Below are 26397 nucleotides of genomic sequence, written 5' to 3' on the forward strand. Positions count from 1 at the left end.
TACGTCTTTCTTCTTATCATCAAGAGACATTTTGTCAAATTATTTTATTATCAGTTATTCGCCAAGTATTCGATGTGAAAACTAAATTATTCCGATTCGGTGCGCGTTTCTTTTTCCCTTAACCGGATATCATAAAAGAAAATCCGACACCGGCATTAAATTAAATATTCAATAAATACAATCATTATGGATTATTATTAAATATTAAAAATTAATAATCGTAATAAACTGCGAGATAAATGGCGGAAATATTGATTATTAATGGTGCAATTTTTGAAGTTATATAGAAATAAAAAGCAAATAGCGTATATAAAGACCGCTTTTTAATTTATCAAAGAGTATATTTTTTAAAGTAACACAATCACGGTGAATTATCACAATCGTACGTAATATTAATGTTTCACGATATGTAAAATTGAAAAATCAATTACAGTTTAACGAAATACGTTTTTCTATTAATTTATTATTTCTGCTATTAAAACTGCATTTGCTAGTATACTTTATAATAAACATGTATAACACAAGCACATAAAAAATACTAAAAATTTAATGAACAAAATTAAAGTAAAAACGTTTTTTTTTTTTTTTTTCAACAAAATCCGGATTTTCAGAGATTATTACAGTGGTACTAAAGAGCTTTAACAGCAGAGGTTTTTAAATTTTACGACCTGAATATATAAAAAATTTAAGGATTTTGTGTGTTTTACATAAATAAATTTTTCCACAAAATAATTTTACGGACCGATAAAAATAAAAGATAGCCGTGCGCCAAGTTTCTCTGTTCTCTTCCGCGGCTCTTAATTCAAAGCTCTTAGTGCTTTGAAACTTTACGCCGAGAAAAAGGCACGAAACTTCAGGAGACATACGTGCCCGCTTTCCACCAATTTCGAGACACTCTGTGCGCTCGCCAGAGTTCGCGGTCTTTCTCTGCAGTGGATTAAGTTAAAGGCGCGTTAAATAACGAGGGGGAACAAATGAAACCGGAAAGAAAGCTCTTTTCCTCCACCATCTCGTTTCGCCGCTCTAATCGCGTTAATGCAAGTTCAATGCCGAACGACGAGAACGTTTAGCGCGCCGCGAACGGAACTCAATCACTTTGATTTTTCACTCTGGGAAATTACCGCTCGCTGCCATCGGGAGCTTTCCCGCTGCAGAAAGCGAAAGAAAGAGGAGAAAGAGGAGGGGAAGTGCGAGAAACTCGATTAGCCGCGGTAATTCCCCTTCGTTTTATTCGGCGCCGAATTGCTTTCGACGCGCCTTTAAAAGACCTTTATTCGAATTTATCTCGCGCTAATAACGAACGATCGCACGCTATCATCTCACGCCAGACGTATATACATAGCGTCCTTTTGTAGGACAGCCAATTTCTTACTGAATTCGGAATCGGATTTTCCTTACCAGGGGATACTCGCGAACAATTCCTTTTCCTTTTCGCCACAAAGGACGTCGGTACTCGAATACCTCTGTTCTCATTCGATTCCTATTATTTCTCACATTTTCCTTTATTTTCTTTACCCTCCCTCCCGCCTTTCTCACTCGCTTCTCTAATCGTTCTCCGTTTATTTTTCCCCCTCTCCCCACCCGCATTATCTCACATCGCTCATTCTTTCCTCCCGCCTTCTTCTTACTCCAGCGAATTATCTTCAACGCGTTTTCAAAGAGCCTTTATTTGAATTTATTTCGCGCTCACATAAGTAATCCATCGTGTGCAAAGAGTAACCCTTTCACGACGCCATTCTCCCGCTGGGTGGTTCATGCATAATGCATTCGCGCCAGCGGATGCTGGCTTACGCCGCGGATAGAGCGGTATCATTGTTTGCGAATCATTGAATCGACCGAAAGCATTATCGTGTAGCGCGATACAATTGTGTACCGGGAGTTACGAAAAGTTTGGAAATGCACTGCATTAAACCTGCAGTATTAACCTCGGCAGCATCGACGTTGATACTACGTAAAAATAAATGACCCTATTAAAAAACAGTTTATAATACATTTGAAGCAAAAGGTATATGTGTATCTTCGTCGAGAAATTATGCGCGATGAAGCTACTATGTTTGTAATAATTTAATTTCGAGGACAAGTTTAAAACGTACATTGCAGAAGTAATTGGAGAAATGCCGGAAAATTCAGCCAAATTATACATACCCCTGGATGAATTTTAATGATGTACGCTATTTTCTCGAGTTGAAATCTTAAATGAAGTAATTTTCGTCTGAAGTCTCACGTAAGAATACCAGCGAGCTTACCAAACTTATTTGCAAGATAAATCTTGTTTCTCTTATGCAGAAAGACAGAAATTTCATTCGTCGCGCCTTGTGAATCGCTAATCAAGCGGTAGTTCCTTGAATTCATTAGCCTCACCCGAATACGAAGTATGAAACTTCGTTTGCGAAGTGGCTTTCAAAAATGAAAGAAAAACACCGTAACTGGTATTTCGTAACGGAAACAATATAATCAAATGCAAATTGCAATATGATTTTTTTTTCGAATAAATATTGCCGTAGGAAATCACGTTTTCTGAATAAAGTGATTTCCTACAAAAGTAACGTTGAATAAACGATAAGATCGCTGGTTAATGAATTTACTGAACTCCGCTATAGCTGATATTGTTTTGAACCGGTCCGATAAAGTGCATAAATTATCTATACCCGGTAATGCGCGTGAATATCCTTTAAGCAGCTTTAGATAGCCGGTTTGCCGCGCCGGATAAAGCTTCATCGGCATAGAAAATCACAACAAATTTCACAGTATGCAAATATATTTATTTGTTCGCATATACCACGAAAGTCTGGCAAATAACTTTGATTCATTCATTCAACGATCTATTACAGATGAATAATTTTCGGGACAAGATAAACTCGCAACGTTGAATAATTTCCAGCGGACTCTTTATGTAAATTTCAAGAAAAGTAAAATGGAAATAAATATTTCATCACGACTTTAAGGAAATCGGTTTTAAAAATATTCTTTAGTTTTTTTTTTTTGTTTTTTTTTTTCAATCCCGCGGGACGGGAGCAAGTTTTTCTCGAGACGAGAGTCTCGAAGCGTATCTCTCCGCACAATTTCCCCACCCATTTCGACATCCCACCCGTGGAACCGAGAGATAAATTAGTCGACGTGTACGCGGATTGAAATATAATACAACTGACTTTTGGACACCCCGTATGTTTGGTCCGCCGAATGGAGAAGTAAGAAAATCTTCAGTTCCTTAAATCGTGGAATACTCCTATCCGGTAGAGAACGATAAATCAGCCCCAAAGTTTTTCCCGCGGCGGAAGTTCTCGCGGCGCGACAGCGGATCTCGTCTCGATTAATCAAAAAAGTGGGCGCTTATCCGCGAGCTGCGAATTGCCATTAATATCATTCGGTCTAGTCGCTGCGCAACGTCAAAATAGTGGTGACGCGCGATGCGCTAAAGTAAGTAAGTTTGTACGCCGGGTGAAAAATGACCACCTTCGACCGACAACTTGAGGAAAACGGAAAATTGGCCGAAGTACTATGAGTTCTGAGATTAATCGATCAAAATGGGAGGGGTGTCCCAGATCGTGGTGAGAGTCATCTTTCATCCGATTCTTTGATCGAAATTAGGGAGATTCAGTTTTAGTTCCGAACTATTTTAAATTTATATTCACGTTCCTATCATTAATCAATCTTTTATCGAATTAACACGTTATTAAAAAGTACTTCAATTTTTAATTGATTTGTCTCTAAAAGTTTCCTCTCTTTTTTTTTTTTTTTTTTTTAACATTTGTCGTATATTTTCAATTTGCAAGCGTCATATATTTTTTTTCTAAAACTTCCAACTCTAAACAATCTAACCAAAGTTTATTTAAATTTTGATAAAAAATAACATTTTGGTATTTTTGAAATTTAGTTTTTGTGATTGCTGGATAAAAAAAAACTGAAAAAGCGTCAAGTGAAATTCTTTCACACCGATTTTCTAATTTACGCAATTTTCTATCGCGTGTCGATCAAAAACCGTAATGCATACATCGTGTCGTTCGATAGGTCGTTAAATCCTTTTACACCACATTAACCGGATACAATGAGAACATTTAGCATATTTTCTATACTCTGAAAGCTTATAATAACGCATGATGCGACCTCGTTTCGAACGTTATTAATGATACTTGTGAAAAACATTTTAAACAACTAATATTAATTAAAATCGAGCAATTTCAGAATCAATTAAATTTTTCCTTTGGCAAAAATATCAAAAGGAATCGTTTCTCGTGATTTATTAACGTTCGACGTTGTCTTTCTTTTTACATCACGCAAAAGTTAATAATCGGAAAACGCTGTTTATTTCCAAACGTTGGAGTTCGCGCGAGTAAATTTTTCAGCGTACAACGTGTCTGCAGTGTATCTCGATTCGGGGTGGCAGTTTAAATCACTTACCGCGGGACATTTCATTGTCTATCACGTGTGTATATTCTTTCATTCAAACTCTGCCCCAATTGTAAGTATCAGTTTTAGTTCGATCGGCCAAACTGCAAATTCAAACGCGAACTCGGTCGTCGGAAGGATGGAATGGCACGCGATAGTTGGGGAAACTTTCGCCGAGTTTCCGAGTCACGGGAGCGCGCGTTCGACGAGGAAAAAGAATCTGGAAAGATTCGTCCAAGTTTATCGCGCCTCTCATGCGCGACAGAGGCACGCGCATTCCGATCTCGCGTATCGCGATCTCGGCCGAAATTTCGCAAACTTCGACGCTAAAGACGATAAGGACCAACGCTATTACTATAACGCGAGGAGAATTGGGAATTTCCTGATTTCTCGACGATCAATATCGCCTGCTTTCCCGAATCTTCGTTCAGTTAAAGTTTAATTACACTAGATGAAACGATGCGTATTATTATATTCGAGATAATTTAATTATAATTTTTTTTTATAATCACAATTGAATAATCTACGGCCGAACAGCGTGTTTCCAGGTTACTTACATTTGTATCTTCCGGTTAGATTAGATTAGATTAGGTTATTGTTCATCCTTCCATCCTTCCTTCCTTCCTTCCTTCCTTCCTTCCGTGGCAGTATCCTGGATTATCCTGACGCCTTGTAGCACACAAAATGTCTTGACATTGTATTACACTGCTTTGATTTTTTTTTTATAATCACTATCACTAATTAGTAACACTATTACTTGAGAGACAAACGACCGAAAGGATGACGGTGAATTATCGCGGCGATTTTTCACGATTGAAATTAAGAAGCGCGACGAACGATCGTTGCTTATTTCCGAGTCCGGGTCCTTTCTCGAATCGTCCTCGAACTCGACGCAAGAAACTGGCTACGATTCTGGCTGATTCTTCGATCAATTCTCGTCGACAGAATGAACGACTTTGAAAACTTGCACCAAAGCGGCGAATGAGACGGACCGCGATACGTCGAACACCACGTTTCGGATAAAATGTTCCCCGCGCACTTAATCTTCCTCAAGTTTCTCAAATATCACTTGCTCCAAACGAGATGAGAGTCTCGGCGCCGCGACGAAGAAGACGGGCGAGGTGCTGATCTCACGTTCTGACAATGGCGGTTGCCAGAACCTGACAAAGAAAATTTTAATCGGACCCGGTCGGAAATGCCCGACGCAATTCCCGCGCAATTCACGTCGGACGCCCCGTGCGCTCCGCCGGCGACATAACCTTTACTTTCCGGGGCACTTTTTCGGAGCACGAAACGAAGCCCAGAACGACGAGTGAGATAACTCAGGAGTGCAGAAAATGATTGTTCGTTCCCGAGTCGACTATGTCAACACTTATTCGTATGCAGCACTTCCTATCCGCGGTCGAAAATACGCGTAGATGCGGAGTATTTATCAACACGTCCGCACGCCCGAGTCTCCGCAACCAGACTGAAGTGGCGGTACGAGATTTCGGCCCTTGGAGGAAAAGAGAAAACCGCGGAGAAAGTAAGACAGTCGATAGATCCGATCGTAAATGGAACTCTATCCTTCTCGCATGCAATTCTTCGAAGCCGAGTTGACGTTTTCTTAATGCGATTGGCGAGCTCGAGGCGTCTTGCCCTCAAAATAGTTTAAAGAAACATTGTTTCGCGACTTTATAATTAACCATCACTTTCGTGTTCTGAAATTGTCGTCGTTATAAAACCACCTTCACATTTCTATTCTCTACCGAGTCTATCGGGCTAACGGCTCTGTCGGTATAATTTTTCTTTAATGAACATCTCGGTTAATGTATACTTGCGCGAGCTGAAAGTCGGCGCTGTATATTTAAAACACTAAACTAGTGTAACGAGACATGCCAACGGTTCTCGTTTACCGGAGGCTAAAGAGAAACGCGTGCCGGGAGACCGACAATTACAATGGAAGCGGAAATCGCGCCTTGTTTCTCTCGGCGCATAGTTACACGTTCGTTAGTTCCATTCTTTCTTTCTTTTTCTCTTCTCTCTCTCTCTCTCTCTCTCTCTTTTTCTCCCGTTCTATTTTATTCTCTTTCTTTTTCCGTGCCAACTTCCATGATGAATTAGCCGGTGTCCTGTTAGTGCACTCGTCTACTATTCATTTGTTATTTACAAGTCGAATGGGACTTCTTTTTTATTACGCCACGTTATGTCTCGGACAACTATGGATCTCATCGATCAAGTCGCTTTAACCGTTACATTAATCTCATTTTCGCTTGTACACCGAGAGACGGAAATGGCATTTTCCGCGGCGACGGCGATTAGCGCGTGACACTATCGTGATGTGCGTCGATTCTCACACGAAACCCATAATTAATATATTGCGAAGTGCCGGCCACTGAGAACCACCGAGAACTGAGAAAAAAAAAACAGCCCAACACTTCTTCCCCTGCCTTCTCGATCACCACCCCCTGAACCGAGCCTAAAGGGTAATGATTGACTCTCGCGATAAAAAGTAAGTCAAGCCGAGAGAATTACACGGCATCGCTGCGAACCGGCAAAAACCAGGGCAACAACAAAATCTCCGCATCATCTCTTTAAACAAGAAAAATAAAATTTAATTTATGAAGAGTAATAATCTTTTCTGCCATCATTCTCCGTCAAGTATTTGTATTATAATAGAAACGTAACAAAGTTTTAAAGTTCAAGAATGTGCTTCGTGCAACTTTAAATCAAAGGAAGAAACGGAGTAATGTATATTGTTTTTTTTTTAAGTCATTAAAAATCACTGCTTTGTAAAAGTAAGAAAGGTCTATTCCGGTATATTCCGTCGTAATGTCGTTTAAGATATATAAATAACAGGGTGCAAAAGTAGATATATATTTACATATAAAATCAATACGACGAATTGCGAACAAATACAGTACACTTGTGCTCGAGATTTTTACATAATGCCAAAATGTACAATATGTTCGAAGTCGGATATGCGGAATAAAAGGGAATAAGAGGAAAAACGGCGCGCGGGGAATTCGAGAGGCAAAAGAAATCATCATACGGCTGTCACATATCTGGACCGGGACCGAAGATGGAAGATGTGTGCGATGCGATACGAATGTGCGCCTCTATCCCATCGATCAGAAGCACCGACTCCCGGCTCCGTACAGGAAACGCGTGAAATGGAGTGCGCGCGATAGTGCATAAAATACGAATATCATTCGCGTGCGACGACCCACCCAGTCTCCCTCGAATATTCGGAGCCGCATGGATATCAATCTACCGATATATTATCGGTGTATCGACATACCGGGACGCGGCATCGAAATATCGACACGCTCATCTCGCTTTGTTGCACAACGGCGACGCGATATTGGCCGCGTTAACGTTGCCCGCGTACCGCGTCTTTCTTCCAGAACGCCGCATTGTGTCGAGTATAATTCACTTCGTTTCAATCGTGCCATTGATGGATTAGAAACCATGCCGTATCTCAAGAGAGAGGGGAGAAAAAGTGTGCACGGCATTGCCAATCAACCTTTTTTCCTTTCTCCGGAAAGGACGCGTACTTCCGCTTTTATAAAAAGTGCACCACATGCAGATTATGCAAAGTAACACGATTTAATTGCATTCCGCCTATTGAAACAATTTGCACTTTTTACAATTGACTGAATGACTCGATGATGAGGTGCACTCATCTAAATTACGAATGAATTTCGAGAGAGAGAAAGAGAGATTTTCCTGTATTAAAATGATTAAATTACCGAGATATTATCCACGAGTGCGCTTTCCGAATATCAACGAAAATTAATTTGTGACATGGAATACGCTATTAACTGCCGCTAATGTGAGTGAGGTGAAAATCCGTGGAAGTACCTAATCGAAAAATATCTCACTGCCATTTCCATTAAAAGATTGCCGATTTAATCCCTTGAAACACATAGCATCGGATATCCACACGTATGAGTAACAATAATTCAGAAAATACGTCATTTTTCATTTTTTTCATATAAGGATTAAAAGTTTCGAGAAAAGCTTTTTAAATGTATTTGAAGATTTGTAAAAATAAAAAAAGAAATAGATATCTTGGAAAAATGTGAATCTGCGAGAATAAACGTTACGTGTTTTCCCGCTATGTCCTTTATAGGCCGCGCACGTCACTCTCGTTCGTCGCATTCTCGCGTTACAGATATCCGGGCTCAGTTTGCTGACTTTTTGCAGCGAATTGCGCCGAGGCAATAGGCAAGCATGCCGTACCACGAAACGTTATTACGTCCGACACTTTATTCGCTCTATCGCTGCCGGCGCAGATGAGGGCATCCCACTGAATTCCGCGAGTGCCGCGAGCGCCCGCGCGATGTAATTTACTGCGGCTATGTAAGAGTAACGCGCGCGCGGGCTTGCGTTTGTATTTGCATTCGATCGTACGTCGAGATAATTACAATGCGGCACGTGTGAGCGTCGCGTCTCCTTCCACTTTGATAAGAAGTGTTTCGCGGATTGCAATCGCGGACCCCGGCTTACAATAGAAACGCGAGCGCGCTCTCCAAAAAGGACGGAATACCGCACCGTGCAAATTAGATTCAGCCTCGCTGCTGGTTAATCCCCTTGGACATCCCGTTATTTAAACCCCGGGATACTCGAGCGTTTCAAATTAGCGTAAAACATTGTACGTGCTTTTTCGAAGGAGTCCATTGCTTTAATCAATTAATAACGATCAGGGAAATAGCACGATTATAGTTCAGCGATCGCTCCTGTCGTCTGTTTAATCAGCACTTTTCTTATTTTTATTTAACTCAAAGTTTCAATATTTTAAATATGCTTACAGACGTTTCAATTTTTCGATATTTAAATTTAGTATTGTTTAAACTGTTACAGAATAATATTATTTTAGAATGAAATTCGTATATAATTTTTTTTTTGCCTAACGTGGATTTTTTCTTTTGGTCGCCGATTTTCTCAAATTATCAAAAGTAACGTACGGTCCTTTGTGCGCAGTGTTCTCATGTATTTGTCTGATATGCGCCGTTGGATGCACACATGTGAATACACGGTGGTCTGTCTCCGGTTGTATACAAGTATCCATGCAACTCGCGCGCGTCCAACAAGTCTCGCTCAAAGGGGACGTAACAGTACGTATCGTGTGCGCCTGAAACACGTCGCGACAATCTCGTTACCCGACTAAAGACGTCTCTACCCCTCGGCAACATTCGAAGACGCCCGGACCAAAAGCAATTTCGCTTAAACCTCTCTCGGCACTGTTCTTTCTCCTTTTCCCTTGCGCCATTTTCGGAAAACTGTTCCTGTACGCCGAAATAGCAGTATTCGCCAAGAGCAACACACCGAGTGATAAGAAAATTCAATTGCGTCACAATGTCGCACGTCAATGGTGTTAAAAGGGCCGAAAAAAAGGGATGTACCTTGGTACATTCGCTTTTTTTCTTTTTCTTTTTTTTTCCTCTCTCTCTCTCTCTCTCCACCAAAAAATTTAAAAAAAATTCAGTCACCCGTGGAATATTGCGTATCAAAAGTTTCAGTTTCATGTGATAGTCCGGTAAAGTCAACATTTTCCAATAATCGAGTGTTATGTATTACGTTAAAGCAATATTTTTCTTTCTACACAAAATATTTGCGATTTTAAAAATTATATTTACAAGAGGTTTTAAAATCGTCGATAAATTCGAATTTTTTTTTAATTTTGTGTAAAATTATTTAAAAAATTTCACATTAATTGCTGTTAACTGCAACTTTAGAGATTAGATAAGCGTTTCTAGCTTATATGTACTAAGACAAAGTTCAGTGTATTAATAATAAAATTAGTCGTCCCGTAATTCCCTTTTAACGAAGACAAATTTTCTCTTGTGTAGACGCTTTGGCAGAATCTTCTTGCTCTTATAATCGACGTAGATCGAACGGGATTAAAAAGCGATTACGCGATAACGAGCAGTTTAACATCAATGCACTTTTAATGATTCTGTAATACGATCAAGCCTTGACATCAATAGAGTGTGACATGCTCGCGCGTGTTAAACACTTGTAAAGACGTTCCAAAATTTAATTCGATAAGTAAAATTCTTTTAAAGATAAATTAAAAAAAAAAAAGAAACATGAAACAATTTCTCACTTGATTATACGAATTACCAATTTAATAAAATTTTATCTATTATTTCATTCGCTAATCTCAATACAATTTGCACTTCGTTCATTTTATAAAAGTTATAAGTTCTAACAAAAATATGTGAAAAATATAGTTTTACGATTAAGAAATTGTGTAGATTAATACCAGCAGAAATAAATCGAGCAATGAAATATATTCTGCGAAACGTGGAAACTGTTCTACGTTTCGTTATGCAATAATTCCTTAAGCGCTTAATAATAGTAACCAGCAAAATTGTAAGCTAATGGCAAGGTAATTAACGCGATAGCAATGCCGAAATGTCAGCGTGCTGGTTGTTGCATGGTATGTTGCATGGTATGTTGCATGGTGTACTAAAAAACAGATTTAGCGTTTGGTGCGGCGACAACGGCTACCGAAGAAAGTAGTAGTGGAGCGGATTTTCCCTCAGTCCTCAGCGGCCGAGAGAGGAGATCAAGAGAGAAAGAGAGTCAGGGCTAACTACACGTACGCCAGCCGCCGTCGCAGCACCACACACCATATCTGCTCTTCGAGCGTACATTTAATTCGCGCGTTAAACCGGCTGGAATGGAGCTTTATCCACTTTGCAAAGATAATGAAAATTACATGTTGGACTTGCCCACTGAAAGAAGAAATTCAAACGAACGAAATGCAGCCACGTATTTCAAGCTTAAATAAATAAATGTTGTGTGTGTCGATCAAACAACGATATATAAATTCTACCTTTTAACACAGCTGCAGTACTAACCGTTCCTGCTGGATATTATACAAAAATATGTCGAAACTCTCATCAGTTATGTGCTTTATAATTAATATTAAAACATTACTCGTCGTAAATAATTATGAAATTAAAAGAAAAAAAATTTGCATAATGCAGGATGTACACTGAAAAGCAGATATGGCACTTGCTTCGGCGACGGCGACTAGTCATATGTGACCTTAGCGTGGTGTGCGTCAATCACACACGAAGCGCGCTCATAGACGTGTAGCGTAGTATCGGTCACCGATGACTGAGGGAAAAGGATCGCGCGCCCTACTACTTTTCCTCCCCTATTCGGCGGCTGAAAGAAGAAGAAATCACATACGCCAGCCGTCGTCGCCGCTCGTCGCAGCAAATTCCATCTCTGCCTTTCAGTGTACTTATTAAAATTAAGTTGATATAATATTTGGTGTCTAAATTTTCTTATAACGCGTTAATTTGCGTAAAAGTAGCCGCGCGAGATACATACACAAAGATCGAGCTACCTCGTCCGACTTTGATGTTATGACAGCCGTGTTTCTTTGTCGATGGTCGAGCGGTGCTGCAGTTAGCAAAGATCCGTGCATACGTGACCGAGATGTGCTTATATTAGATTTAGAGAAAAGTATATCACACGCAAAAATTATTAATTAAAATTTACGAAATTTACAATAATAAAAATTCAACTGACATTTACTTTTGTGGCACAAAGCGAGAGCCATACGAAAAATCGAATCGGCATCGCGGAAAAGTCGCGATTTGGCAATGAACAATGAACGTCTTTTTTTTAAATAAGGACTCGGCAGACTTTGTCTTTCTTTTATCGTGTCATCGTTAATCGAGAAGCTAGTTCGACCATTTCGTTCTATTTGTCTTTTTTTTTCCGACATAATCTTGCCTTGGGGAATGAGGAACTATCGACGGACGAAATTTCGCAGGATTTTAATTACAAGCGAAGAAATCGATTTCTAATTCCCGCTCGGGTGGTGCGCCATACGGGACAATTCCCGCAGGTTTGCGAGATGGAAAGGGTGAAAAGGGAATTTCCCGTTGTAACCGGCCGATTCTACTCTTAAGTGGAATGTTTTGAAATTTCTCACTAATGACGAAGGGAAAAAAACGCAGTTTGGCTAAAAGAGAAGGGGGGAGCAGAAGGGCAAAGCATGCACGAATTCGTGTAGGTATGCGAGCTTTTTACGCGCCTTTTTGTCGTGGCGAAAAAGAGCCAGCGTAACGTTCTGGTAGTGTTATTTTTTTTTTTTCCTCTCTGACAATCCAACGGCGGTTCTTTCTCGGTTTCACGTGAAATAATTTTCAATGGAAAACGCGCAATTAAAAAAATGAGACGTGTAAATGATATTTGATGATATTGCAAGTTTCGTCGCGAAATTGTCGCATCAAGTTGCCATGGGAATACAGAATGCAAAATTTCGTAAAGGCAATTGTGAAACTCACCCTCGAACGCTCCCTCGTTGCACAGCTTCCACAGGGTCGTTTAATCTTAGGATGAGATGCGCCTCGTCGCGGATGATCAACGACGCTTTAACAGTCACCTGTAACACAAACAGGTACAACTGTTATTCTCCCGAGGCCTTTTCCATTTCTCGTTCATACTATACAATATAATAAAATAATGTTTTCAATAAAAAAGAAATAAGCATATCATATTATATTTTAACATCGCTAGATATCGCATTTGTATTATACCTGTTTATTGATTTTCAATTATTTCTTGTCACATTAAAGAAAATAAAAGAGTAAGACCGAGCGCCCGAGTAAGAATAACTAAATTGGGTGACAATGAAGCTGTAAAATGTAAAATGAGTAATGATGTATTGCATTATCTTTTAATTTTTCCTTCTCTCTCTTTATTTTTTTAATAAGAAAATTTATTGCAGACAATATTTTAATGTGATAGCATCATGGCGATTTCCCGATTACTGACCGAAAGCTGCTGTGACTTGGTTTGGTCCTTCAACGATACATAAACTAATCGGCAAATTAGCGATACGATTCTCCGCTGCTGCAAAGGACGCGAGATAGGGCTCCGGGTTATGCGACGGCCATACGACAGTAATGGCGCTCGCAGCTGACGACGTTAATAGAAGGATTTCGGGAACGTCCGCCCTCCTGCCCGTCGGACTAATTAACCTCGTTATATCGCCGGTCCGACCGACAGGACGGTACTCCTGTTCCCGATGTAACGATCGTAGTATCTGTACGAACCGACCCGATGCGAGACATCTCTCTGTCGAGAGAGAGTTTAATTAATCTAATGACGGTCTCCGTAACATCCTTGAGTGACCGATGTAACCCAATGTGACGTAGATGCACGAGGGTAGCGGATGTCTCCGCTCTGGCTCGATTCTTTATTTAAAAGGGCATCGCGGAGTTATTGTCCATGAAATTAAGAAACAAAGGACGAGTATTCATCATTTATCTGGTTACATTCATCGAAGTTCAAATATATAGTATATTGTCGTGTAAGGATCAATATTGGACCAGCATTCGTGTTGGATTCTAAATAACAGATGTAAAATATCGAGGCGCCGAAATGCAAATAGCATTTCGCTAAAAATCGAGCCTGAGAGAGCAGATGTTACGTAGATCGATGGTAACTTCAGTTTTAGCAACTGTCGTGCATTTGATACTGTTCCATCACTGGATGTCATAACAGACGATCGATGGATCCGATCGAAATATAAAAAAAAAAAAAAAAAAGGGCAGCAACACGCGATGCAGGCACGGCGACCGCTGTCACAAATCGAATTTTTACCATTCGAGGCAACGTGGACGTTCCAAAAATCCGCGAAAAGCCACAATTTTATTTCCGTCGAGCGAAGCGGGATTCATATTTCACCATCCGACCTATCACTTTTTTTTATATCAAAATGATCAAGTACCCAATGTATCACGAGTACCGGTAAAGTATTAAAGTATTAACGCAAAACAATGATATTATATTCAAAGATTTAAAAAAAAAAAAAAAAAAAAAAAAAAAAAAAAAAAAAAAAAGCGATAAAAATTACGTGATGAAATTCTGTATAAAGCTTCGTTTCCGAAAAAAAGAGATCATTATCAACCGATAAGCGGAAGCCCGCACGATTTGAAGTAACGAAGCCCCAACAGTGCATCGTTGCGATGGGAGACATTAACCGGAAGTAACTCCGCCTCCATCAGGTGCCTCGTCATACTGTTCATTACCTATCGATCCGACCGGCGAAATTGAATTTAGCGGGAGAGGACGTAAAAAAGGAGGTCGACAGAGTATCCAGAGAGGAAAAAAAAATGAGGTAGCAGGCCGGGGAGGCAGGCGAAGCGTTTCGAACCGTCGGGAACGGAGGGTAGAGGGTGCAGCGGCCGGTCGAAATAACCGAGATGAGGATCGGAGTCGCGCTCTCTCGTGGAATTTATCGCGTTAGTAGCTGCGAGCGAGCGAGGCTCTAACACTCTCGACACCGGGATTTCAATTAGCCACTTTACCCATTTCGCGAGATCGAATTCTACCGATTCTCGTCGTCTCGCTCGTCTCCTCATTCTTCCTCTCGTTCCCTTACTTGGAGAAACGCCACGTCGATCTTCTCGCAGCAGCGACGCTCGAAGACTTCGCTTCCGAATACTCAATTACATCGAGCATCACGAGTATTAAATGTCTACTAATTCGATATCTTCGATAATGTAGTACAATAGAATCTTCATTATTTCCATTATCCCAATGTTCTACCGTTTGAGCAGAATATTCAATGTGCGTAATATTCGGTGTGTACAGTACCGTTCCGGTTGCCGGATCGTTGAAATATTGCGATTGCTTTCCCGCGAAAAGTTACTTCCTGACTTTCCTACGTTAAACAAAGTGCTTGAAAAAGTGATATAAAATTAACGCAATTTTGTTTACGAGCCGCAGGCCAGTAGAGCTGTATAATTCAGCAAATGCAAAAAGATCGATGAACGTACAAACAGTCAGCGTCGCGCTTTGAATTAAATAAAGTTGAGTGTCGTGAAGGCGATTTTTCTCGACAACGACAAACGAAATCGAAAGGACGAGACAATTTAGGTAACTATAAAAGATTACAGAAATATTCCGCGACAGTCGCATACTTGGTGCAAAAAGTAGCTTGTGCATTAGTAATATTAGCAGTAGCTGTAGCTGTTTTTATATCAATTGTATCAACTGTATATTTTATTGTGCATTATGTATAATAATATTCTTACAGCTCGTCGCCGATCAAATAAACAAACCACGGTCGGGGTTCGTCGCGAATACCGCATAATTATTATTTAATCTTTATAACCGGGAGTAACGACAGTTTCGCGGGAATAATTTCAGCTAATAATCCGCGCGCGTATTCGCGAGTGTCGCGAGTGGATGACGCCGAACCTGTGGAACTGAGCTCTGAGAGAAGGAGCAGGATTTTATCGAATTTGTTTTTTCCCTTGTGTTGACGGTGTTAGAAAAGCGAGCCCGGCCATGTTGTCGTTGCGCCCGAACTCATCGTATTGACTCGTACCGCGGGCATGAAATTCCGCCGAATGGAATTCTCTCCGACGGTGCGATTTCCGCTCGTATAAACGAGCGCAATCGTTAGACCCGCGCGCACGTTCGCGTAAAATAATAACGAAGAAGCGCGCCCCGGCTTTGCACGTGTTTGCGATGCCTTTCTCTTCTCCGCCCGACGATTCCTTTTCCCCGACGATATTTCGCTTTTACGTTCTCATGCAGTAACGAGGTGTTGCTGCATTTCATGTTCGCACTTATTCTCCCCCCCCCCTCTCTTTCTCTCGACTTTTTTACTTTCTCCATAATGTTTCTTCTCCGTGTCCGTCGTCGACTTCCTTAACTTCGCCGCGCGAAGAACACTCACCGCTGTTTCGCGTCTTGCGTTTCGTTCCGCGGAACGAGCTCGCGACGTCGCCGGCGGAAAAAAAAAAAATTAAAAAAAAGAAATCATCTTCATCGTGACGCGAAAAAAACCGGCGACACGAAGTAATTCATCGCGGAATATTGTTGAGCGCTGTGTGTGACGTAACGCGGACGAGACGAAAAGGAAGACGTAACATGGATAAAATTGCGGGTCGCGACAATATTGAATGTTTCATATTTCAAACATATCCTTTTCCGGAACGAAATTCGAAATGCGAAATGTATATATTTCGCATTCGAGCCACGTTTTTCGAAGTACCCTGCGTCTTGCATCCATTGAACAAAATGCTTTTTTATTTTTCCCCCTTTTTTTTTTTTAACAATGTCTTCTCCAACGGCCCGGCTCGTGAATGATACCTACTCGTGCAACAATCAAAATGAAAAACCCTACGCGTACGTATTTTTTTTTATAGAAACTATCTAGTGGGCGCACTTTATAAAAGGTGAATTATCCGGGCGGGCTCTAATTTGCTTTTAACGAGAAGCGATACGTACACATCGTGCATCATTCGATTACGCGAAGTGTCCCGCAATTTGGTAGTCGTGATATTGGATGGAATTGTGGTACGCGCACGATTGTACGGACGTAAACTGCGTTTGTTGACGGATGTATTTAGCGCGGGGGGTGACTGGGAGGGAGGCTGACGGCGGCGGCGGAGAAGAGTACGAACACGCATATTGTGTCGCGCGCATACCGCGTCGCCGTTCATCGTTTTCATTCGAGCTCGTTAACCATCGTTAGCGCTCCCGTCCGTTCCCTTGTCAACCGGTCCGGCGCGCGGCACGCCGCAAAAACCGCGAAACGCGCGCGACAAAACTGTCCCGGAAAACCGCAACCTTAGCGGCAGCTACGGCACGGTTGCTTCTTCCGCCTAGCGTTAGTAACGGTAATTGCGCTTAACGCTCGCGCAAGCATTCGAGAACCTCGGCGCGGTTCGCGAACCTCGTCCTTTATATCTGGTCCACGTCGCTTCTTTCGCTTGGACGAGAGAAAAATAATTTTTAACAGGCCCGCTCGCTATAGCGCACTTAATATTAGCGAGAAATAAAAAGCCGAGATAATTATATTAATTTTTTTATAAAATAATTATACCCCATTGCGGGGGCTTTTTGTGGCTCTTTTCGATCTTCGTTTCGCTTTACGGTTTCCACAAGATGCTGCATTCGCGTTTTACGACTCGGGGACCGAAACGAGGGTCGACGAAAGAGCGGCTACTCTTTGACTAAGTACCCTCTTCGGTGCGCACAGCGTGCGTCCGTCGACGTCGGTGTCGTCTCACTTGCGGTCGCGGAGACTCTCGCAATCATTGCCGCAAATTGCCCCGCAAACGTCTCGCGGGGCGCCTCTGTAATCTCACCAGGATACGGTCGAGTACTCGCGTCTGTCGCGCCGTGGGAGATCGTAAAGTATAAGGGCACCAACACCCACGTGTACACACGCGCGTACACACACGTTCGCAGCCGGACGGAAATTTAAGAAAACACGCGACGCACTTTCCGCAAGAGGGATCTTGCCGAATCCCGCCGTGCAGCCGCGATTTACTCGCTGATAGTTAGTTTGGAATATTGTCCCGTTGTTTGAACGATAATAACAGGGAACTCGGGTAAACTTGGTCTTTAACGGAGGGGTGAAGGGAAAGATATCTCGCTGCCACGCGTCTCTGTGATCACCGACGTTAAATACCTCCGCGGTGAAACGTCGAGTTTTTACATCTCGTTTGAGTAAAGCTTTGCTTTAAATTAAACGGCGAATAAAATACCGACGTTCTCAGCTAGTATACAAACTCCATTTATAACGCGCCAATACTTTTAAGCTCGCAGTATTTTTTTTTTTTTTAGAAAATGAGAAGAGTCGGTTTGTATAAATTTATATTACAAAAAAAGAAAAAAAGAGAGAAAGAAAAAAACGTTAGGAAACGAACAAAGAAGCATTAAGATTTCATTTTAATCCCAGAACAGGTCAGGGTGAAGGTATGACAATCAATTTGTGTTACTGAGTTTTATGGAGACCTTATAATACAGAGATCGTCAACTGTGTGTAATTATCTACTGCTTCGAGTGTTTGGAGAACGCGGAGGGTTGCCCTAAAGCGTTATACGGAGTCCGTCACAGCCACCTCTAGGTTTACAACCCGAGTGGTTCGTTATGCCCGAGGAAAATCAGATTGGCAAGCGTCAACGGATGCCACTGAAATCCCTTCGTCCCTTTGTCTAATATTTGTCAGGCAGTGAGCGGGACGTTCGTGGTCGGCGGATCCCGGAAACGATCTGGCATTGCTCCAAGATAGGCGCACGTAACAGAGCTTTCTTGAGACGTATATAGTTCGGAATGTCGTTCTCATTATCGTTTCAAACCGCTACCGACGAATACGGGTTCGGATACCCGGAAATTCGCTAACCCACGTGATCCCGTGTCGGCGGCGAGAGGGTAGGAAAGATCGACGAGAATTTCTTCGGATTCGTCGAAATTCACCGGCGATATTCCGTCGAATCACGAACTTTCCGAGGGTTTTGGGATTCTACAATCTGCCCGGAATTGATGCCTCCTGACTATTGAGGTCGTTGCATACGAAATGTCGGAGCCCGAAAGTTTCAGTTTTATGGAACGCCCCCGCTTATAAAGTAGACGTCTTCCGATAATCAAATATCGCGTGTCACGTCAAAGCGACGCGATTCTTTTACGAAAGTGCGCTGCAGCGTTTGCGAGATACTTTCGAGGTGCAGTAAATACATGGGAGTACGTGTAAAAAATAACAAGTTTGCACAAAATTATTCCGCGACCTTCTAATTTGATATATTCGCTTTACGTAAGAATTGGAATTAAAAAAAAAATATTTATAAAAATATTTTAACATTTTTTTTTATATAAACGTTGATAAAAATTGTATTTAAAAAAATGTAAAAAAAAAATAAAAATAAAAAGAATATTTTATCAAAAGAGAAAATGTTTCGTACTAAAATTACGTATACTAATATACTATTTAGCGTCAATCGGAAATGCGTAAGGTGAGTCACTAGAAACGAAACGGCAGTTCTCGGGCACTCCCAACACGAAACGGTCTTGTCGATTGAATCATAATAGCAGACCGCAATCCGGTCTCGCGTGGTCGAGCGCGGAACAAACAATCCATTGGCAAACGCAATGGATGGATATTGGTACCGCGCAGGTTAACGATCGGTTGTTACATCACACATTGATTCAAGCATTGGTACGCGCGATCTCGAGTTTAAGGTCAAAGACTTTATTTGCTCCTCTCTCGGTCAGCCGGCGCATAATGAGCGCTATAGAGCACGACCGTGGAGCGGTGCACGGCGTTTAACAGCATAAATCACGGAAGCGTTACCTGGAACGAGATTTGCCGCAATCCCGGTACGATATCCCGGCGCTACAATACCGAGTTTTCACTCCCTTCGTTCCCCCTCTCCCTCTCTCGTCCCCCTTTACACGAGACGCGATAGACGATCTCTTCACCGCGCCGAACAGAATCCAATTATCTCGCTTTTTGCCCATCGAATCACGGTCGTGAGCTGCCGCAGGGTGAGGCAAACGGTGCCAATTTTCGTGCCGCAAAAACATCTCGCTCGGTATGTCGCGGAATCACGGCAACTAGAAACGAATAAATCTTCAACTTTCGTGAGCCACTAATCCGAGCTGTTAATTAAATGAAACTAGAAAGCCAGGTTTTTGCGATGTACTCGTATTAAAACGCGACTCGTCACGGTATTTTTTAACGACGTCCCGCGCGTAGATGTTATCTCGTAACATTTCACGGATCTAAATGTAAAATGACCTGACGCAGAGATATTTATTAAAAATATTTTTCGTGATTATCCGCTCGCTCGTATTTTGCAGATTACAAATTTTGTTTTTTTTTTTTTTTTGGGACGGGATCTCCGATAACCAAGATTTTACGAACAAGTCTTTCCACCCTGCAAGTGCTCTCACTCTCGTCAGCTCGCTTGAAATTTTTACAATGTCCGCGACGTTCCGTTTATCGTCTTCGCTTCGTTCGTCATTCATGAAACATCCCGAAATCTCGTCTCTCTTCCGCGGCGGAGATTGAAGGCACCGTGTCCCGAATAGCTGCTTTCCGGATTATCTCGCGCGCATACTAATCCCAGAATGGGCGCGATGTATGGAGCCATTATTCTAGCCCGGGTGTAAGGTTGTGCCTCGAGTAAATATATCTTAAAACAAAGGAGTTTCGCAAACACGCGACGTATACACGAAGCGTAAGTCTCTCACGCAGATTTCAGTGCATTTCGCGGAAATCTGTATCAACGACCGTAAACACGGGTCGCCGCGGTGAAGTTTCCAATGAAACTTTAATCAGGTCAACCGAATTTACGCGCAAAATATTTCACCGCCAAAAATATTAAGTGTCATTCCTATTTATCTGCAACTACAAATACACTTTTACCCTAAATTACTTCTCCCCCGTTCGATAATTCATTAAAACCCCCTCGAGGTAAACCGTCACTCAAGCTTGATGATTTATCACAGTGCACTTCGACACGTGCGAAATAACGCAATAACAATTTATCCTCCCTCTGATCGCGCCAATATATTATATAAATTTCACGAGTGTTTATTTCGTCAATTACTAGAACTAATTGATTATATTCGCTACATCATCGAATGCACCGCAGTTGATAAATTTAAATTTTTCCGTAAACGCGAGAGTGATCCGCAATTAATATTCCGCGTGTTTCGTGGGCTCCGAAAATTAAAACTAAGAGGCATTAATTGGTTTCATTCAACAGCTTAGTACAGCTCGAAACCACGCGGGAGCAAAAATGTGTGCCGAAATATTTTCAAACATCCTTATATTGTAATTCCACCTGCATACTTCCCGCGGACTATTCATAGAAACTAGGTACAATTTTTTTCCGGCAATTCGCGCGCACTACGTACGTAAAAGTATAAAAGTGAAATACTTTCGCGCGTTGCTACGACGTGGAATTCAAAAATTTCGCAACGTTGGCGAAACAAAATTCGCGAAACACGCGCTAATTCGGACATTTATTTATTTCCACCGCAGAGAGAAAGGAGAATAAATCAGTTTTTCGCCACGAAAACGCGCGTGCGGGTCGTAAAATGTCGTCTAGACAAAAATACAGGACCGTCGCGCAGAATTTCTGCCTATATCTTTTTGTAATCTAATGACTGATAATCTTCCATTTATCACGCCTAATGTGTGTACCGCTCGCTTTTTCCGCGTTCCGCCTCGCTTTCCATGTCGCCCACTAATGTTTTCATTTCATTACCGCGACGATAACGAACGGGCGCGATACTTCCACGGTCTTATCTGTAATCCGACGCTCTCTGCGCTGCAAGAAGATCGAGAAACGAAGGGGACATGCCGTGCCGTATCTCCCGCGTTTGCATAACATTAACGTTTAAGAGACTTTCTTTCGGAAATGCGATCCGTCTGTTTTCTCGCAAAAAAGCAAACTCAGCGTCTCGTATTGCTCGTTGATGTCGTTACATTAGCTCCGTACATATAGCATTCTCTGCAGCGCGCGATATACATGTGGCGCGGCAATGTCCGCGACGCTTTGAAACTCGCTCTATGACGAGTGTCAAGCAAAATGAATTTACGCGAATAACGGACACTTTATATTTTCTACTACCGAACTGACAGCCTACTGGTAATTTTCACGGAGAAATATCAACGTACACGTTTCGCGCTCGTTCTTTTGCAAGTTCCGTTTAACGACATCGCATGCGACACTTGGCAATAAAAAATTTACTTATTTTAGTTTTCTCTTTTTTATTATTATTTTTTTTTTTTTATAATTTGGTACTAATTTCCATTAACAAGAATCCGGTGGCGTTACTGACTTTTCTATCGCAAAATATGCAAAATCCTGTCTAGTTTTCTACTTTCAATCAATCGCCGAGAGAACGTATCCTTTCAATCGTGGATCTGTCGACACGAGTGTGTAAAACACCACCAGCTAGATTTGCGCGAGTTTTTCACACATCACTGCTTTTATCTTGATTGCACATTTTATCGAGATGTCGTAAACGCGGCTGTTTACCTCGGAAAAAAGTTTTTAACGTTGGACAAACTCTTGGTTACTCGGAGTTACATAAGACGCCTCATAATCTGACCGTTCGTTATCCCGCCGAAAGCTTGTCTATTAATCCGAGGCAGCAAAGAGGTAAACAAGTGGGTCGCGAATCGACGAGTCATGAACCAAAGAGGATTATTCGGATGATGATTAACCGAACAGAATAGAATCGTACGGCGGCTTTTAATTGAGAAAGGACCGAGTTGATTAGAGAGTCATTGCTCGCAAATCGATTCTCAAGCGTAAATTTCGTTACGCAAGATAACGTCATACCTGTCGCAACGTATGACAACATTTCTCCTGTGACCATGAACACTTTCGAGCGGAAATTAGTGGAGTGGAAACTACGCTAGTGGAAACTGGTTTCGATGCGCGATTCGCGGCACGCGCGTCTTGTACATGTAATCAAATTAAGTAACGCGAATGCAATTATACATTATTGCATTTCGTATCTGCTTTGTCGTTACCTCGAGAGTATCTCTAATCCGCCAGCAGCCGACGGGTCTGGCTAGCAATAATAATTTGCGTCAATTCAAACATTAAATTGCGCGCATCAAAGAAAAAAAAGAGAATGAAATTATCTGTAAAATTATTAGGTCGTGAAGCTCTTTATATCGCTATAAAAGCTTTGTAAATCATGAAACGAGATGAGCTCTTCGAATATACATATACATATATATATATTCTGAATAACTGAAGCTGCAGAATATTGCGCGTGACGTTTAAAAATACCACTGTTTATTTAATATAAATACTTTGATTATATAAATGCACATTTACAATAAAAATTAATTAAATTTGTATAAATTGTGCTTTTCAGATCAAAACATTTAATTCAGAACTTTAATTAAAACTTAAATACCAAAATGTTCGCTGCGAGTCTGTAAAGAACCTCACTCAGTTCTTTCTCTTCATATACGCATATATTTTTAAAATAAACTAGAAAAGTAAGCATAGATAAATTCCATTAAACTGAAAACCTATAGCCGGGAACAATGTAACAAGTGTTAAGGAAAAAAGGACTCGAGGTATTTTTCTACCTCTCGAGGGTAGAATTATGACGTGGGCAGAGAATTTTTTTTTTTTTTGCGGAACTCGACGGTGAGCTTAAAAATAAATACAGCACGATTCCGCCGACGCGATGAATATTTCATGACCGCCCTCCGCATGACGAGCGGTACATTTAACGCTATGACCTATTTGACAGAAACGCGCCGTACATCGTGACCGTTCGTTGACGACTCATTAACAAGCTTAACGACCGCAGGCATGTTCCGAAGAATTTTAGCGCGGAAAACGGGATGCATGCTTCGCGTGTTATTGCAGCGCAACGTCGGCAAATTTTGCAACGGTTGCCAGTTTCTTTCATTTAAATTTCGGTCACTCGAAAATAAAAGGGAGAAAAAAAAGAAAAAAAAAAAAACTTGCAGCTGTGAAAGTTAATTAAATTCAACCAAATTAGTAATATAAGAGGATAGAGGTCTCAGCGAATTTAATTAACTTCAGTGAAATTAAATTAAATTTGCCGTTTATAAAGCTATTTATAAGATTAATCTGGCGTTTACGATTGTAGCTCAGCCCGTATGGAACAATACTCGTTACTGGAAGCTAAAATAATTTTTCCCCCGATAAAAGTATCGGGGTGGAAAAGCTAGTTAGAGAGCCATCAGACCGACCTATTTTCAAGCTGTACAATTTGCGAGGCGCGCGAGCCGAGGTCAAACCTAAGTTTTCTATTTTTTTTTTATATATATAAATTATTTTCCCCAACTTTTTTCATTTACGTTAGTGCTCCTAACGAAGGCGCGGCCGTGTCTTAACGCTATGTCACTCATCGCTGATAAACAGATATAATGCGGACGTAAGAATAAATAGAAATAGTTTGTCGCGTGGGCGCAAAAAATTCTCAAACATCACGGAGAACACTCCCCAGGGAAAATTGGGAAGGAATTACGAGAAGGAACGAAGAAAAACAACGGCGGTGCACCTGCCGTGAAAATAGCATCGGGAAACCGCCTGTCCTTGGAGTATTGTGTAACACGCTCGCCGTCACTCTCCGTCTTAAGCTGAGCGTTGCTGAGAGCCTTAAAATTTTCCTAACCCTCTTTTCACATCACCCTGTATACCCGACCTCGCAACCGGCGGGCACGAGGTCATTTACCCCGTAAATTACAAGATACCGAGATTGCGCCCCCGTGATTTACGTCATGTGCGTAAGGCAAGCACCGACGAATTTAACTATCGGAAACAGAAACTAACATGAGTGATCGTCGGCGAATACGCGCGGAACTCGATGGTTCACGTCGAGATCCCGCCGTGCATCTCTTTGCCACACAAATTCGCGAATTATTTCGGCTCGATCGATCCCTAATCGAGACATAATTCGCGTGGGAACCGCGCTCGCCACCGATTGACCGACGACAATTTTATCTCCGCGTCGAAGCGAGGCATGCGAAAATCGATCAGGTTTAGTCAGCGAGCGAATTTTCACCGCAAGAAATTTCTTTTTTTTTTTCTTATTTCCTGGATACGAGTGCTGATAGCGTTGATGGCGCGCTATTATACCTGTGCCATTCGTTACGTTGCTCAGTGCCTCGTTCACGTCTTCATTTACGCGCGATGTATCTCGCGCGCGGATAATGGCTAACAGGTGCACCATTATCTGCCCGCGCAGATAATGGACGTCTCATTGTGCCGCGGATAATCGGAAGCTACGGTATCTCATCTCTCCGCCGCTCCTTTCATAGGTAAGATCCAGACAGACGGGTATCGTTAACGCGAAACTGGAATACCGCCGGGGACTCTGGCTTCGGCGGAGTGACGTAAGGACGAATCCTGACGTTCGATCCGCCCGGGCCGCCGATGTCGTCGTCACCGCAACAAGTTGCACGACGAACTCGCTCTCCCGAGAACTCGTCTTCGAGATGCCGCGGTGCCATTTCCCTCCCGCGGGTGCACCCCGGGGTGCTGTGCGCGTGTGTCGAATGCAAAATACACGGGGACCGTGTCGCGCGGAGATACGCGACGTTAGCGGTGCACCACGTCGGCGACGATCGGTCTTGATTTATGAAGCGGGCGGCGCGTGTTCAAACGTCGGAAACAAGGACGCTGCGGGTTTTCGCGTATACGCCGTTAACGATTCGAAATAGCCAGCTACCGTATCCAACGTACCCGGCGAGGTCGCCTATTTTGCCTCGTCGCTTGGTATCGGGAGCAATCTCCCTATATCACCCCGGAACGATCGCAACGATTATTCGACCGGCGTAGGAAACGCTCGCAGCACCGGCCGTTATCAGGTAACGCTCAGGTGAGATTGATCAAGCTAATTACGAGACGAGCGGAAATCTCTCGCGATGATAAACGGAGGCTGCGGATAAGGGAAAACGAGTAACGCCCATTTACCTCGAGCGTATTGTATACTTTTCGAGACGTAAGACGAACGAGAATCCTCTACTCCCCGTGCAATATATTACGGCAATTGTTCCCCGGCGATAGGGCAACATATATAAATTGCACTCGTCACAATGCAATTTCCGAAATACAGATTATTTAAGCGGCACCGAATTGCCACAGATAGATTTCGTTTTAACGTTTTTGTTTTATATGTTGTACGCGATTAAATAGGTCAATTAGTTACGTACGCTTGCAGGTTTCACGTATCCAGCTAGACGCGCACTCATTATTATCGTTGTGTCCATAATAACATTTCGGTGTTATTGACCTACCAATTATACCGGTTCTGCTTCGCGGATATTATTACGTTACGCAAAGTTGAAATATGCGCAGTCATAAATTTTATCAAATAACAAGGCTTTTTAAATAAACGTATATTTAAGGGGCAGAGCGTAATAAAAAAAAAAAAAAAAGACAATTTATCTATATTGCGTTTATAAAATCGCGCATGCTAAAGTAGAACGCATCGAAATAATAAAAAATATTATTTCCATGCTCATCGCGATAAGCTCTTCACGACACATATAAATGCAGTTAATTATTTTTATCGTCGACGAATAAAAGAAAATGTGGAAATGTAATTTTTATATATTGAACATTCTATGTATATCAACGACATTAAAAACCTTGAAAGTTTTTTATTTCCATTTTCCACGAAACATGAGAAGCATTATTGAATTTTCTTGTTTAGTGACGAGCGTATGGTTTTCCTTAGAGT

At 41.8% G+C, this 26397-nt stretch overlaps 1 protein-coding gene across 2 annotated transcripts in view; it reads right to left on the reverse strand.

Moving 5' to 3' along the window:
• The window catches only part of Tpst (tyrosylprotein sulfotransferase), a 71090-nt gene that overhangs the window by 40824 nt on the left and 3869 nt on the right, over nt 1–26397 (reverse strand). Inside the window, exons 3-4 of one of the 2 annotated variants that reach the window (XM_070659347.1) lie at nt 12684–12781; nt 4944–5055 (exon numbers count right to left, since the gene is read on the reverse strand). The gene's annotated coding sequence lies outside the window, so the exon portion shown is untranslated. The remainder of the gene's footprint in view (nt 1–4943; nt 5056–12683; nt 12782–26397) is intronic. The other variant, XM_070659352.1, reaches the window with a different exon arrangement.

This window comes from Cardiocondyla obscurior, linkage group LG01, assembly GCF_019399895.1.
Source record: "Cardiocondyla obscurior isolate alpha-2009 linkage group LG01, Cobs3.1, whole genome shotgun sequence".
Lineage (NCBI taxonomy): Eukaryota > Metazoa > Arthropoda > Insecta > Hymenoptera > Formicidae > Cardiocondyla > Cardiocondyla obscurior.